This window comes from Muntiacus reevesi, chromosome 1 (genome assembly GCF_963930625.1).
Source record: "Muntiacus reevesi chromosome 1, mMunRee1.1, whole genome shotgun sequence".
Taxonomy (NCBI): Eukaryota; Metazoa; Chordata; class Mammalia; order Artiodactyla; family Cervidae; genus Muntiacus; species Muntiacus reevesi.
This window is the reverse complement of record NC_089249.1, coordinates 211,484,900-211,499,813: the sequence shown is the minus strand read 5'-3', so window position 1 is coordinate 211,499,813 and position 14,914 is coordinate 211,484,900.

Genomic DNA, 14,914 nt, shown 5'->3' with positions numbered 1-14,914 from the left:
TAGAACAGAGTGGGAGAAAGGGCAGGAAAGGGATTATTAGGATAACAAATACCCAGTACAATGGACCATATAAACCACCTGGCAGACTGTTTTCTGGGGGAACCAGCCTGTGATCAGTGGGACACAATATAATAATTCAGTGGAGATGAATTCAGTATGGATGCCTCTTCTGACATTTTTGTTTCAAGACAATAAAGAGAAAGTTTCAAGACAATAAATATATTTTTTACAAAATGAAAGTATCATACAGGCTTTAAATCAATGCATAATCATAAGATGTCACTGGGTTGGTGTATAGGAAAACATACTGAATAATTAGTAAAATGAACTAAGTCCTTGGACAAAATGAAATTCATGGTCAAAGTAGTTGTTTATGACATATAGACTGTCTAGGGCTTCTAGAAACACAAAAAATAAAATCACAAAATTATTTTCCATACTTTTGTGGCAAACATTTGTAGGTCCGAGGACATAAAAAAGTGTGATCATAAAAGATCTTCTGTTTTTCTGACATTAAATTTATGGTCCAAGTAATAGATTTCAACCATCAAAGTGTTCTTTTTTTTTTTTTTCCAGTGCTTTGTTATTGAAGAGCTGAAAGGAAAATGAGAAAAGCAGTTAGTCAATTATAAAACTATAAAGGGTTTTCAATAAGTATACTCTGCCTCTAGAATAAAGAAAATATCATTAGTGTAAAGAGGATGTGACCTAGCAATTAGTGAAGAAAATTGTGTGTGTGTGTCTGTAGTATTGGTGCTGGAAGGAATCTAGGGAAAGAAGCAAAAAACACAGATGATGAGTTATTTCTGTCTCATGGAGGAATCTCATGAGAAAAATAATGCAAATAAGTGAATTATTTTAATTTAAACTATCCAGGTAATCTAATGGTATGCTTTAAAATTTCTGTGCACTTGATGCAAACTCATTAAGTAAGTGATTGATTGAATACATTGAATAATACAGGTAGAAAATTTATTAGAGATCATAAAGTGTTTTCATTATACAGATGAAAAATTGAGATCAAGAAGGGACAACAACTTTCAAGTTTGCAGATATATGGAGATAATAAATAAGAGTTCCTATTCCTTGATTCAAAACTAGTACTTACAGATACTGACTTTGCAGTCAGTCACACTTGGGATTGATTTAGAACTTTGTTACTTCTTGCCTGACTGTATGCAATTAAGTTCTTTTTGCCTCAATGTTCTCATCTGTACTGTTGGTCCTCGATATCCATGATTCCACAACTGAGGATCCAAAATATTTGAAAAAAATTCCATAAAGTTCTAAAAACCAAAGGTTTAATTTGACACATGCCAGCAACTTATTCTGTAGCATTTACATTGTATTTACAGCTAGTTACATAGCATTTGGAAGGACTGATGCTGAAGCTGAAACTCCAATACTTTGGCCACCTCATGTGAAAAGTTGACTCATTGGAAAAGACCCTGATGATGGGAGGGGTTGGGGGCAGGAGGAGAAGCGGACAATAGAGGATGAGATGGTTGGATGGCATCACCGACTCGATGGACTTGAGTTTGAGTAAACTCCGGGAGTTCATGATGGACAGGGAGGCCTGGCCTGCTGCAATTCATGGGGCTGCAAAGAGTAGGACAGGACTGAGTGACTTAACTGAACTGAACTGAACTGAACATAGGGTTTACATTGTGTTAGGTATTAAAGATAATCTAAAGATGATTTAAAGTATATGGGAGCATACACAGAGATTACATGACAATACTACGCCATTTTCTATGAAGGAGTTGAGTATCTTTGAATTTTGGTATCCATAGAAAGTGAAAGTGAAGTCGCTCAGTCGTGTCCAACTCTTTGGGATCCCGTGGACTGTAGCCTAGCAAGCTCCTCCGTCCATGGGATTCTCTAGGCAAGAATACTGGAGTGGGTTGCCATTTCCTTCTCCAGGGGATCTTCCCAACCCAGGGATCGAACCCAGGTCTCCCGCATTGGAGGCAGACACTTTAACCTCTGAGCCATCTATCCATAGTGGATACCAAATCCCCTGGAACTAATCCCCTGCAGATCCTGAGGGACGACTATAGTGTTAACTTTAGCTACGTTTTCCCAAAGGACAGACACTTTTATGTTCACCAGATGCGCTGGAAGAATTCTTTAAAGATATGATCAGTAACACTCCACCCTCTCAGTGAGAATCAGTCCAACATGTCTTCTCAAGTCTTCTGTTTTATAGAATTATCACGAAGGCTGGAGGGCTCCAATAATATGTAACTCTGTACAAAAACATGCTGAAGATTTGTCTAAAAACTAGAATACTCTGAGACACTATATATATATAGAGAGAGAGAGAGACAGACAGACAGACAGAGAGACAGAGAGAGACAGAGATAGACAGTCAGAGACAGAGACACTATATATATATATATACACACAAAAATATATATGGAGAGAGAGAGGTTACATATGTATAGAGATGCAGTCTCTCTCCATATGTGTGTGTGTGTGTGTGTGTGTGTGTGTAGTGTCTCTGTCTCTCTCTCCCCCCAAATGAGAAAAAAATAGACAGAATAAGCCAGAAAGTCATGAAAAGAAATGAGCTTCTAATAAGATTTCAAAACTAATTAACATGTAAAGCAATTTAGACATGTTCTTTCAAGTTAGTCAGCACTGCCACTGCCTATGCTATGAAACCTGTAGCACAGGAGTTAAAAGTAATTCAAGTACATTGAAAATATATTTATTGCCACATAGGATTGTGTTGCTGAATCTCTTTGATTTGCCTGCTACTGCTTATGGAGGAAACAACTGATGCTACTTATACATATTAGCTGTTTCTGAATATATCTCATTGCTTAGAAAAATAATCTGAACAAGGTGTGTACAATGGTAAAGTTATTTTCATAGCTTAAATGTGAGAGCTAAAGAAAGAATAACATCAGAAAAATATAAAATTTTGTGTGTACCTGTAAAGACATTTGACCATAGAAACTTGCCAAAATTCTACTGTTTTTAACCTAATGTGTAAGCAATGCACATTAGGGAGAATGAGACAACAGGTACACACATGACTGTAAAACACCCACACATTATTTTCCTACAATGGATGTAGGATTAATGTGCGGGACCCTAGGTCTCTCTTTTCCTAGACTGAAGCACTTCCTATATTTTTTATACTTTTACAAATGGGATCCTAACTACTTGGCCACCCATATGCATGCAGGCATGTTTGACTTCTAGTGTATATAAGGCACAGTCAGCAAAAACATAGCGCTTTCACACTGGGTAATTTGAAAAGAGTTTAGAAAAAGACAGTCAGCAGAAATTTGTTTAGAGTATAGTGAAACCACGCAGTGATGCAGAACCTGAGAAGGAGCTGAGGCCTGAAACGAAGAAGAAAATAGAATAATATAAATAATACCCAGGAAGACCTTTGTCAAGGGCTTTGACTAACGGACATGGCCAGTCCTGCAGGAAATATGCCAGACCAGGAAATAGCTTTCCTCTAGGCCCAATTACCTGAACCAGTCTAGAAGGCAGGGAGCAAAGGAACTCAAAGATGTAGTCTATACAGGTAAATCTCCAGTGCAGAGATCACTGCAAACAACAGTGGACAGAGTGTCTGGTTTCATTAATTCAAACTCTTATTCTGGTGATTCCTCCATCGGGTTCCATCCATTCACCCTCTTAGCCCCCACCTGCCATCCAGTACACATTTGTTAGCACAGAATCACTTCAGTAGAAAATACTATGGAGTAGAAAATACTATGGAACCCCATCTTTACTTTATAACTTTACCAGAGTTATCCTTACAAAATTGACTAAAAGAGATTTGAATGTATATAGTATAGCAAAATCAAAAGAATAGTATTAAATTAGCTTTAGAGGGTCATGTATTGCTGGATTTAGTGAAACATGATTACAACGATGTTTAAGGTTAAAAACATATATGTTGTCAGATAAATAAGAAACAGCTTACACTCCTGCCACAATCAATGTTGCATAAGTTATTGATTTTCTTACTATTTTTGTATTGGAGTGTAATTGCTTTACAATGTTCTGTTAGTTTCTGCTGTACAACATTGTGGATCAGCCATATATATACATGTATCCTTTCCTTGTTGATCTTTATGCTGTGACTCCCAAAACAATAAAAGTCCTGGGTAAGGAGCAAATTGAATCTAATGGTTACATTATTGAGAATTTGGTAGGTAGTGTAGGTTTCCAGTCATCCAGTCACATGACTATAAATTACTTGGCATTCAGCCTAACCGGGAGAAGCTGTCTGAAATCCTCCTGTTCTGCAGTGTGGTTCTGTGCAGAAGGAGCTTCAGCCACACTTTCTCTTGATGGGCTGCTCTCCTGAAAGCTCAGAAATGTCAGGAATGTTACTGAGCTGCCAGTGTGTCCAATGCATGGTGGAAAGTCCATAGGAAAGCTTTTCTCTACTGTTTTCTTGGTTGCATTAGTGTATTCTGAGCTCTTTTATGGCTCCAGATGGGCACCACTTGAATACGACTTTCTTTTTGTGAAAACATTGCCATGCCCTTATGGCAGGAAAAGTCCCATTGTTATATAGTATGTACTGTTCTACTTCAGATTTGAGGATGCAGTCTTATGCTAAAAAAAAAAAAAAAAAAAAAAAAATCTGAAAGTACAGTCTTTGACATTTCTTGAATAAATCTTGGTCTGAATTTGAGAGCAAGAGATGTTCCTTCAGTATTTCAAACCAAATATAAACCTCTCTGCCTTGCCCTTCAGTTCCCAAATAGCCTGTAGCAAATAAAGATAGGGGTTCAGTTTTAGTCAGCTAAAAATAAGTGAGCAAATTCTACCCTTCGCATTCCTGACCTGGAGAAGAAAACGTGTGAGTTAGTTATTCAGTCGTGTCTGACTCTCTCCAACTCTGTGATCCCATGGACTGTAACCTACCAGACCCCTCTGTCCATGGAATTCTCTAGGCAAGAATACTGGAGTGGGGTGCCATTCCCTTCTCCAGGGGATCTTCCCGACCCATGGATTGAGCCCATGTCTCCTGCATTACACACAGATTCTTTACCATCTGAGCCACCAGGGAAGCCCCACTGTTTTTTGTTTGTTTGTCTGTTTTTGGTGTTTTTGGTAGGGTGTGGAGGGGAGAGGGGCCCCCAATGCAGAGAGCCAACTCACTAGAAAAGACCCTGATGTTGAGAAAGATTAAAGGCAAAAGATGAAGGGGGAGGCAGAAGTGAGATGGTTGGGTGGCAACACTGACTCCATTGACTAGCATCTGAGCAAACTCCGGGAGATAGTGAAGGGCTGGGGAGCCTGGCATGCTGCAGCCCATGGGGTCTCAAAGAGTCAGACATGACTTAGCGACCGAGCAACAACAGCATAAACAAAAATACAGAACAAAATTTGTCATATGGAAAAATACATCAACATAAAAATACTACTGAAACTCACACGCTATGATTCCTGGTAAAGCCCTCCCATACAGAATAATACGGAAGACCTCCTATTCAGTTGCCAGTCCATTCTTAGGAAACGCAAAATATGATCAAGAGAAAATGTTAAAAGAAGAAGGAAGGAAGGGCAAGAGTGGCTGGAAGAGCAGAAGGAAAGAAGACAGGAAAGGAAGAGACACAAAAAGAAGGGTATTGGGGAATTTCAGGGTCAAAAGAAACAAGTTTGGAAATTAAAATTAATTGGATGTAATTTTTTTTGTTTTTTTATTGACTGATATTTGACTTTAACATTGTGTAAGATGGGTGCATATTATGCAATGTTGCCTTTTTTGTTTTTGAAAATTGAAACTACTGAAACATATTTTTAAAAAATGCTGTTGTAGAAAGACTTACTTAATCAAGCAATTCTGGAAAGCAGCCAAATTCTGGAACAGTGGAGGTAGCACTTTCCTTGATGCACAGTGAACATCAGTCAAAACAAACACAAAAAGAATAACAATGACTGACATTTGTTCAGTACTACACAGATTAGGAAACATTTCCACCTGCATTCTCCCTCTTAACTTTCAATCGACCTTTGTAAAATAGGTACTTTATCCATATTTGGAGATAAAGAAGCAAATGGTGGTGGACTTTCACTGTCTGTGATCACATAGCTGGTGGCAGAACATGATTTTCAAACTGAAGTTGTCGTGCTGCGAATCTATTAGCTTTCCACCAGAGCCCACTGCTCTACTACTGAAAAAGACATGGTGAGGCACTTTGTACTGTTCTTTGAAAGTTCAAAATAAAGGATAGAGGCTTTTCCTCCTACTAGATCCTGCATCCTTTTGGCATAGTGGTTTTTATTTAATATCAACTTTTATTGGAGTACAGTTGATTTACAATGTTGCATTAGTTTCTGTCATACAGCAATCAGTTACAACTATACATCTATCCACTCTTTCTTAGATTTTCTTCCCATTTCATTCACCACAGGTCATTGAGTAGAGTTCCCCATACTATATTGTCAGTCTGTTCAGTTGAGTCCCTCAGTCGTGTCCGACTCTCTGCGGCCCCATGGGCTGCAGCAAACCAGGCCTCACTGTCCATCACCAACTCCCGGAGTTTAATCAAACTCATGTCCATTGAGTCGGTGATGCCATCCAACCATCTCATCCTCTGTCATCCCCTTCTCCTCCTGCCTTCAAACTTTCCCAGCATCAGGGTCTTTTCAAATGAGTCAGTTCTTTTCATCAGGTGGCCAAAGTATTGGAGTTTCAGCTTCAGCATCAGAACTTGCAATGAATATTCAGGACCAATTTCCTTTAGGATGGACTGGTTGGATCTCTTTGCTGTCCAAGGGACGCTCAAAAGTTTCTCCAACACCACAGTTCAAAAGTATCAATTCTAAAGTGCTCAGCTTTCTTTATAGTGCAACTCTCACATCCATACATGACTACTGGAAAAACCATAGCTTTGACTAGATGGACCTTTGTTGCAAAGTAATGTCTCTGCTTTTTAAAAAGCTCTCTAGGTTGCTCAGAACTTTTCTTCCAAGGAGTAAGCATCTTTTAATTGCATGGCTGTGGTCACCATCAGCAGTAATTTTGGAGCCAAAAAAAAATAAAGTCTGTCACTGTATTTCCCCATCTATTTGCCATGAAGTGATGGGACCAGATGCCATGATCTTAGTTTTCTGAATGTTGAGTTTTAAGCCAACTTTTTCACTCTCCTCTTTTACATTCCTCAAGAGGCTCTTTAGTTCTTCGCTTTCTGCCATAAGGGTGGTGTCATCTGCATATCTGAGATGTTTGATATTTCTCCTGCAAATTTGATTCCAGCTTGTGTTTCATCCAGCCCAGCATTTCTCATGATGTACTTTGCATATGAGTTAAATAAGCAGAGTGACAATATATAGCCCTCGTACTCCTTTCCTGATTTGGAACCAATCTGTTGTTCCTTGTCCAGTTCTAACTGTTGCTTGACCTGCATACAGATTTCTCAGGAGGCAAATCAGATGGTCTGGTATTCCCATCTCTTGTAGAATTTTCCACAGTTTGTGGTGACCCACACACTCAAAGGCTTTGGCATAGTCAATAAAGCATGCTACTGCTGCTAAGTCACTTCAGTCGTGTCCAACTCTGTGTGACCCCGTCCCTGGGATTCTCCAGGCAAGAACACAGGAGTGGGTTGCCGTTTCCTTCTCCAATGCATAAAACTGAAAAGTGAAAGTGAAGTTGCTCAGTCATGTCTGACTCTTCACGACCCCATGGACTGCAGCCTACCAGGCTCTTCCGTCCATGGGATTTTCCAGGCAAGAGTACTGGAGTGGGGTGCCATTGCCTTCTCCGCAATAAAGCATAAGTAGATGTTTTTCTGGAAATCTTGCTTTTCTGATGATCCAACGGATGTTGGCAATTTGATTTCTGATTCCTCTGCCTTTTCTAAATCCAACTTGAACATCTGGAAGTTCACGGTTCACATACTGTTGAAGCCTGGCTTGGGAATTTTGACCATTACTTTGCTAGCATGTGAAATGAGTGCAATTGTGTGGTAATTTGAGCATTCTTTGGCATTGTTTTTCTTCGGGATTGGAATGAAAACTGACCTTTTCCAGTCCTGTGGCCACTGCTGAGTTTTCCATATTTACTGGCATATTGAGTGCAGCTCTTTCACAGCATCATCATTTAGGATTTGAATTAACTCAATTGGAATTCCATCACCTCCACTAGCTTTGCCCATAGTGATGGTACCTAAGGCCCACTTGACTTCGCATTCCAGGATTTCTGGCTCTAAGTGAGTGATCACAGTATTGTGGTTATCTGGGTTGTGAAGATCTTTTTTGTATAGTTCTTCGGTGCATTCTTGCCACCTCTTCTTAATATCTTCTGCTTCTGTTAGGTCCATACCATTTCTGTCCCTTATTGTGCCCATCTTTGCATGAAAATTTCCTTTGGTATCTCTCATTTTCTTGAAGAGATCTCTAGTCCTTCCCATTCTTTGGTTTTCCTCTATTCCTTTGCATTGATCACTGAGGATGGCTTTCTTATCTCTCCTTGCTATTCTTTGGAATCTTGCATTCAAATCATTATATCTTTCCTTTTCTCCTTTGCCTTTCACGTCTATTCTTTTCATAGCTGTCATGATGCCTCCTCAGACAACTATTTTGCCTTTTTGCATTTCTTTTTCTTGGGGATGGTCTTGATCTCTGCCTCCTGCACAGTGTCATGAACCTCTGTCCATAGTTCTTTAGGCACTCTGTCTATCAGATCTAATCCCTTGAATTTGTTTGTCACTTTCACTGTATAGTCATAAGGGATTTGATTTAGTTCATACATGAATGGTTTAGTGGTTTTCCCTAGTTTCTTCAAGTTAAGACTGAATTTGGCAAAAAGAGTTCATGATCTGAGCCACAGTCGGCTCCCAGTCTTGTTTTTGATGACTGTATAAAGCTTGTCCATCTTTGGCGGCAAAGAATTTAATAAATCTGAATTCAGTATTGACCATCTGGTGTGTCCATGTGGAGAGTCTACTCTTGTGTTGTTGGAAGAAGGTGTTTGCTCTGACCAGTGCATTCTCTTGGCAAAACTCTATTAGCCTTTGCCCTGCTTCATTCTGTATTCCAAGGCCAAATTTGCCTGTTACTCCAGGTGTCTCTTGACTTCCTAGTTTTGCATTCCAATCTCCTATAATGAAAAGAACATCTTTTTTGGGTGTTTGTTCTAGAAGGTCTTGTAGGTCTTCATAGAACCGTTCAACTTCAGCTTTTTTAGCATTATTGGTAGGGGCATAAACTTGGATTACTGTCATATTGAATGGTTTGACTTGGAAAGGAACAGAGATCATTCTGTCATTTTTGAGATTGCATCCAAGTACTGCATTTTGGACTCTTTTGTTGACTATGATGACTATTCCATTTCCTCTAAGGGATTCTTGCCCACCATAGTAGATATTGTGGTAATCTTAGTTAAATTCACCCATTCTGGTCCATTTTATTTCTCTGATTCCCAAAATGTCAATGTTCACTCTTGCCATCTCCTGTTTGACCACTTCCAATTTGCCTTGATTCACGGACCTAAGATTCCAGGTTCCTATGCTATATTGCTCTTTACAGCATCAGACTTTACTTCCATCACCCATCACATCCACAACTGGGTGTTGTTTTTGTTTTGGCTCTGTCTCTGCATTCTTTCTGGAGTTATTTCTCCACTGATCTCCAGTAGCATACTGGTTACCTACCGACCTGGGGAGTTCATCTTTCAATGAGGTATCTTTTTGCCTTTTCACACTGTTCACGAGGTCCTCAAGGAAAGAATACTGAAACGGTTTGCCATTCCCTTCTCCAGTGGACCACGTTTTGTCAGAACTCTCCTCTGTGACCTGTCCATCTTGGGTGGCCCTACCCAGCATGGCTCATAGTTTTATTGAGTTAGACAAGTCTGTGGTCCATGTGATCAGATTGGTTAGATTTCTGTGATTGTGGTTTTCAGTCTGTCTGCCCTCTGATGGAGAAGGATAAGAGGCTTGTGGAAGCTTCCTGATGGGAGAGACTGACTGAGGGGGAAACTGGGTCTTGTTCTGCTGGGCGGGGCCATGCTCAGTAAATCTTTAATCCAATTTTATGTGTTCCCTCTCTATTATTTGACCTGAGGTCAAACTATGGTGTTTTAATGAAGATAATGGTGACCTCCTTCAACATATCCCACACACACACTGCTACACTCAATGCCCCCAACCCTGCAGCAGGCCACCGCCGACCCACACCTCCACTGGGGACCCCTGGACCCTCACGGGCAAGTCTGGGTCAGTCTCCTGTGGGGTGACTGCTCCTTTCTCCTGGGTCCTGGTGTGCACAGGTTTCTGTTTGTGCCCTCAGAGAGTCTGTTTCCCAGTCCTGTGTAAGTTCTGGTGAGTTAATGGCTACCTCCTCCCAGAGGGCTTATGCCGTATCCAGGTCTACTGCACCCAGAGCCCCTTCCCCCTCAGCAGTCCACCGCTGACCTGTACCTGCTCAGGAGGCACCCAAACACAAACTGAGTTCTGTCTCAGTCTTTATGGGGTCTCTGGATCCTGCTGCACTCAAGGTATGTTTGAACCACCTGAGCTTCTGGTGGGTATGGGGTTTGATTCTAAACGCAATTTCGCCCCTCCTACCATCATGCCCTTGTGCTATACAGTAGGTTCTCATTATTTTATACCTAGGTAGTGTATATATGTCAACCCCAGTCTCCCAATTCATCCCACCCCTCTTCTTTCTCTTTGGTAACTGTAAGTCCATTCTCTATGTCTGTGTCTCTATTTCCACTTTGCTAGTAATATCATATGCACCATTTCTCTAGCTTCCACATAGAAGCAATATTATATGTTTGTTTTTCTCTTTCTGACTTACATTACTCTGTATGGCAGTCTCTAGGTCCATCCACATCTCTCCAAATGATACTATTTCCTTCCTTGTTATGGCTGAGTAATATTTCACTGCATATATGTACCACATCTTCTTTCCTCCATCAGTGGACTTTTAGGTTGCTTCCATGTCCTGGCTATTGTAAATAGCAGTGAACACTGAGATGCCTGCATCCTTTCAAGTTATGATCTTCTCCAAATACATGCCTAGAAGTGGGATTGCTGGTTCATATGGGAGCTCTACTGTTAGTTTTTTAAGGAACATCCATACTGTTCTCCAATGGCTCTACCAATTTGCATTCTCACCATCAGTGCAGGGGAATGTGCTCTTTCTTTTCTTCACACCCTCTCAAGCATTTATTATTTGTAGGTTTTTTGACGATGGCCATTTTGACTGGTATGAGGTCATGTATCATTGTAGTTTTGATTTGCGTTTCCCTAATAATTAGTGATGTTGAGCATGTTTTCATGCGTTTGTTGGTCCTCTGTATATCTTCTTTGGTGAAATATGTGTTTAGGTTTTCCACCCAGTTTTTGATTGGGTTATTCATTTTTTGGTATTGAGCTGCATGAGCTGTTTGTATATTTTGGAGATTAATCCCTTGTCAGTTGCTTCCTTTGCAAATAAAACTCTTAGAGGAACATATAGGCAGAATAATCCTTGACATAAATCACAGAGAGATCTTTTTGGGTCCATTGTTTAGAGTAATGAACAAAAAACCAAAAATAAACAAGTGGGACCTAATTAAACTTAAAACTTCTGTATAGCAAAGCAAAGCATGAACAAAACAAAAAGGCATAGTGTGTTTAAAAGAGAACAGTACCACCATGTAGGGGGCATTTTAGATGTCTAGACAGCAGGTATGACTGGCATTTACTGGAATGAGAGATAGTAAATGTCTGCTATGTGGGAAAGAGCTGAACCATTTTCAGATGTCCGGCTAAACTATTAGTTTAGCTAGTGCTAAGCTTTCTGAAAATACAACCTAGTGATTTACACATGGTAATCCTAAGAAGTTTTTACAAAAATTATATGAAAAGCTAAAGGTAAATAGAAGATGGTCATTATGATGGAATATTATAGAATAAAGACTTTGTCTTTAAATTTATTGACATTAAGCATTTTTCCCTCTCAATTATAGCATTTACAAATACATACTGAGTTGAAAAAATTTTCAGTGGATTAGAACAATTACTAAAAAAGGAAAACAGCTTGTATGTATGTAAAAAGAAATTTGAAAAAATTGACAGAACATATATTATTAAAATAGCAGAGACATCAAGGTTTTGGTCAAATTTCATTAGGAAGAGATGGTTAAAATAGTTCATATGTGGCCATCCTAAATTTTGAAACAAAATAAGGAATCTGTGTTGTGAAAAGTTACACACTAATTTTTGTTGTATTGCCTAGTTGACAGCTTTCTTTCTAATTCTGATACTGTCTTTGGAGGTCTCCTATTTTACTTTTCTAGAATATCAGCATTTTCTAGTTATTGCTCTCTTCCAAAGGATATTATTGGCAAAATCTTTTCAAGTACTAGTTGTTGTTCAGTCACTCAGTTGTGTCTGGCTGTTTGCAACCCCATGGACTGCAGTACGCCTGGCTTCCCCGTCTTTCACTATCTCCCAGAATTTGCTCAAACTCATTTCTATTGAGTCGATGATGCCATCCAACCATCTCATCCTCTGTTGTTGCCTTCTCTTCCTGCCCTCAATCTTTCCCAACATCTAGGTCTTTTCCAATGAGTCAGCTCTTCCCATCAGGTGGCCAAAATATTGGAGCTTCAGCATCAGTCTTTCCAGTGAATATTCAGGGTTGATTTCCTTTAAGATTGACCAGTTTGACCTCCTTGCTATACAAGAGTCTTCTCCGGCACCACGGCTCAAAAGCATCAGTTCTTTGGTGCTCAGCCTTCTTTTTGGTCCTACTCTCACATTTGTACATGACAACTGGAAAAACCTTAGCTTTGACTATATGGACCTTTGTCAGCAAAGAGATGTCTCTGCTTTTTAATACGGTGTCTAGGTTTGTCACAGCCTTTCTTCCAAGAAGCAAACATCTTTTAATTTCATGGCTGCAGTCACCATCTGCAGTGCTTTTGGAGCCCAGGAAAATAAAGTCTGTCACTGTTTCCATTTTTTTCCTCATCTATTTGCCAAGAAGTGATGGAACTGGATGCCATGATCTTAGTTTTTTGAATGTTGAGTTTTAAGCCAGCTTCTAAAGTACAAGAGATCTTAGTAATTATGTCTTAAGATGTAGGAATCTCTTAAGATAGGAAAAATAACTTCTCTGCTACCTCAGTATTATACAATGCTTTCAAAAAGAGTTAAAGGATAGGTAATATTATCTTAATCTGTTTGTGTCATTAAGGGTTCATGTATGCAAGTCTGATTCTGATCATTTGTTGACTCTGTTGACTTTGTTAATTCTCCAGCTAATCCTACAATTTCTCTAAACTCAGTATCTCTATCAGTAAGACTAAACTATTTGGATTATATAGCTTCTAGATCATTTCCATTCCTGAAATACTGAGATTTTTTAAACTCTTGCTACAATCAGTGTTTTCTGTTAGAGTGCAAACATCTGCTTCTTTTGTGATGTTGACTATTTTTATACAAGAACTTTTAGAATACTGCTTGGTCTTTGAATGGTATATTATTAATATACATACTTCAGTTCTCATTAGGAGAAGAACGTATGGACATTTGACTTCATGCTATATGGTATGTTTATTCTGCTTATTTTTCCTTCATTCCATCAAAATGCACCTATACCAGGTTAGGCATGGCTTTTAGCTATATTTCAAAACATTAGAATGGGCATTTGAGAATAACTTAGATTCAAACTTAAAATCAAACTTAACTTCTTTCTTACTAATGTATTAAATTAGTTACCAGATCATGTGGCTGATAAGTCCTTCTCATTCCTGAAAACCTATGGATTATCTCCATTTAGGCTCACTATTCCTATGTAGTTTAGGCCCTTAGGCTATATGCACATCCAAAGCAACCATCATCCTACCTGGATGATTTCTGCTCTCTCTCTCTAATCTTTTCTCTCCATTACAGAAGACTTTAACATTCAGCTTATACCTTGTGAATTGCAAAGTCCCAGAGGGCCTTGCGCACATCTACGCTCTGTGTACTAGCCAAACTCCAAAGTTTGTCTCAAATACTGCCTAAGAGAGATGCCACCACTTTCATGTGGCATGAACTCCTCTGGGGTGGACAGTACATTTTTCAGGGAGCTCTACCTGCTGTAACAAAGCACCATAGACTGTGTGGCTTAAAGGACAGGAATTTCTCTTCTTTCAGTCTGGAAGCTGAGATGTCCAAGTTCAAGGTATCAGCACGTTTGGTTCCTGGTGAGAGGTCCTCTCATGCTGTTCCTCTTCCTCTTGTCCTCACATGGCCTTCACTTGGTGCATGTAGATGGAGAGAAAGACAGAGAGAGAAAGGTGACAGTGGAGAGTTGGGGAAAAGCGAGAATCTTTTCCTCTTCTTTGAAGGCCTCTAATCCTATCTTGAAGGCCCAACCTCATGACCTCATCTTAACTGCCTCCCAAAGGCCCCATCTCCAAATATTATAACATAGGGTTAGGGTGTAAACATAGGAATTTTGAGGGGAAGTAAGCATTCACTCTATACCATTCTATCCCTTGTCTCCCAAATTCATGTCCTTCTGAAATGCAAAATACATTCATTTCATCCCAGCAGCCCCCAAAGTCTTAAATCATTCCAGCATCATTTAAAATCTGAAGTCTAAACTCTCATATAAATAGTATATAAATCAGGTATGTCTGAGACATCAGATAAAATTTTGTTACCAAAAGTGGGGTCTGGCTGCTTCCCACTCTAAAGCCAATACTCAAGAGGCAAATTTGGTGGAAAGCAAGATTGGATTTATTTCAGGAGAAAAAGCAGACTTGTGTCCAAAGGCCAACTCTCTGCACTGACCAGCGGGCAAGAACATCTATAGGCAAAGAGAGGGAGCTACATGCAGACAGAGCATAGTCAACTCTGACAATCATCTTGAAATTGGTCATGCAGTGGTCTGATCAATGTCATTTTGATTGATTTATGTACAGTCTTCAGTTCCAGGGTTA